The sequence below is a fragment of the Equus asinus genome, unplaced genomic scaffold, assembly GCF_041296235.1.
Source record: "Equus asinus isolate D_3611 breed Donkey unplaced genomic scaffold, EquAss-T2T_v2 contig_669, whole genome shotgun sequence".
Lineage (NCBI taxonomy): Eukaryota > Metazoa > Chordata > Mammalia > Perissodactyla > Equidae > Equus > Equus asinus.
Window position 1 is genome coordinate 12,501 of NW_027225370.1, and position 2,500 is coordinate 15,000.

The following is a 2,500-nucleotide window of genomic DNA, read 5'->3' on the forward strand; positions in this document are numbered from 1 at the left end:
CCGCCCCGCCCCGCCCCCCCCGCCACGACCGACCCCCGAAGGAGGGCGGGCGGGCGGGCGAGCGGGCGGGCGGGCGGAGAGACGCGGGCGGGCGGACGGGGGCACGAGCCGGCGGCACGGGCGAGGGGCCCCGCCGGGGAGGAGGGGGGCGGAGCGGGACGCCGCCACGCGCACGGCGGACGCGTCGCGGCGACGCGGGGGAGGAGAGGGCGGAGGGGCGGCGGCGGGCGCGGCGGGGCCGGCGGTCGCCCCCGACCGCCGACCTTACCCGCGCGCGTCCCACCGCCTCCCGACACCCGCCCCTCCGCCGCGAGCCGCCACGGCCCGTCGGGCGGCGGACGCGGCGCCCGCCCGCCCGGGGCTCGGGGCACACGGCGCGGCGCGGCCGCGACCCAGGGGAGGGCGCGCGGCGGCGGACGACGCCGCGGCGTCCCGCGGGTCACCGCCGGGGCACGCGTCCCCGGGGCGCGGCCCCGCGCACGCGACTCGGCCTCGGCGCGAGCCACCCCGACGGGGCGAGGCCGGGGAGGGGTCACGGTCCGGGACCCGGGCGCGCCGGGGACCGGCGAGGGGCCGGCCGGACGCACCGGGACGGACCGCCGACGGGGGCGAGCGGCGACCGGACAGGCGGCCCGGACGCGGGCCCCCCGAACCCGGCGGCCCCGACCGCGCGCCGCGGGACCCGTCTCGTCCCCGCCCCGGCCACCCCGAGGCCGCGTGCGGCGCGAGGGAGCCCCCGAAGGCACCGTGGCGGCCACGGGCACCTCGGCGCGAGCTCTCGCGTCTGTCTCTCCCTCGACTCGCGGGCGGCGGCCCCCACCCCGGGACCCCGCGCGGCGCCGCCGCCGCCGACCCCCACGCGCCTCCGACGACCGGGCGCCGGGGCGCGTGGGAGGAGGGGCGGGCGCGCGGGGCGGAGGAGGGGCACCGCGTCTGCACTTAGGGGGACGGAGGGCCCGGGGCGGGCCCTGCGAGAGACCCCCAGCCGCGCACCCCGGGGCAGGCGACACCCACCCCGGGGGCGATTGATCGTCAAGCGACGCTCAGACAGGCGTAGCCCCGGGAGGAACCCGGGGCCGCAAGTGCGTTCGAAGTGTCGATGATCAATGTGTCCTGCAATTCACATTAATTCTCGCAGCTAGCTGCGTTCTTCATCGACGCACGAGCCGAGTGATCCACCGCTAAGAGTCGTACGAGTTTGAACGGCGGGGTCCCCCCGCAGGGCGGGGGAAGAGCCCGCCCCTGGCACGGCACATCCCCGGAGGGTGCCTCCGGCCGGCCAGAAAGGCACAACGAGACCAGACTCCGTGAGGCCGGAAGGTTGGACGACGGGGCGTCCGGCACGGGCCCCGCGGGGCCGTGCTCGGACACCCCACAGGCGCCCGGGGGCTCCCGCCTCGCCCGAGGACGCGGGGGCGCGCACACGCCCGCGCGCGCACGCGACGACACGACGGCCGCCGGGGACGCCCCCTCCCGACGGCCGCCGCGACGGCGGCGCGGCGCGGCACGGCGCGGCGCGGCGCCCCGGCCCGGCGAGGCGGAGTCTGGGGGAGAAGGGCCAGGCCTCCCGACTCCCCGCGGGCCCGACCGCCCCGACCCAAGGCGGACGGGCGAGGCCCCCCAGGGGTCTTTAAACCTCCGCGCCGGGACGCGCTAGGTACCTGGATGGGGGGAAGCCAAAGCAACTGACGAGGCGGAGCGGGTAGTGCCGCGCGGCCACCGCCTCGACGCCGCCCGCGCCGCCCGCGGCCACCCGGGGACGGACGCAGGCCTCGGCGCTGCCCGCCCGTGACCGAACCCCACACCGCCGGGCGCCGCCGACCGACGAGCCCACCGCGCCCGCGGCCCCCTCGACGCCGGGCGTGCCCCCCTCGCGTCCGACGCACGCCACCAGACCCGACCCGACTTTCCCCCGGGGACCCTCCCCGCACCCGCGTCCCAGGCCCCTCGCCACGGAGGGCGAGGGGCTGCGGCGGGGAAGCGGGGAGCGAGCGGACAGGGCGGGGGTGGTGGGCGGACGTGGCCGGCCGGACGCGGGCGCCCGGGGCGCCGAGGGCGGGCGGAGACGCGGAGGCACCGTCGGACGGACGACGACGCCGACGGCCGGGGAACGGCCCAGGGCGGGCGACGGGAGGCGGCGGGCGGCGGGCACCCCGCGTGAGCCGAGGCTCCGAGGCCCCCGGGGGACCTGACCCCGGGGACTCCGCGGGGGCTCGCGCCGCCACGCCGCCCTTCCCGAGACGCGCCGAGGGCGCCGCCGCCCGCGAGAGCGGGGGACGGACGGCGCCGGAGACGGAGGCGCGGCGCGACAACGCCGGCCCGCCTCGCGGGAGACCGGAGGGCGCGGGGACGGACGCGCCGGGGGCGGCGGCGCGGAGGACGCGGCGGCCTCGGAACGCCGGGCGGACGGAGGCCGGAAGGGGCTCGTGGGCTCGCCGAGATCGAGCCCACTCCCTCCGGACCACCGCCGACCCGGGACCGAGGCGCGCCCGCGCCTCCC

The 2,500-nt window shown here is 81.6% G+C and overlaps 1 non-coding gene across 1 annotated transcript; it reads right to left on the reverse strand.

Moving 5' to 3' along the window:
- Window positions 1-1,037: 1,037 nt before the first annotated feature.
- On the reverse strand, window positions 1,038-1,190 carry LOC139044207 (5.8S ribosomal RNA). The gene has a single exon (XR_011501218.1). It is a non-coding gene; the product is annotated as a 5.8S ribosomal RNA (ribosomal RNA).
- Window positions 1,191-2,500: the final 1,310 nt, after the last annotated feature.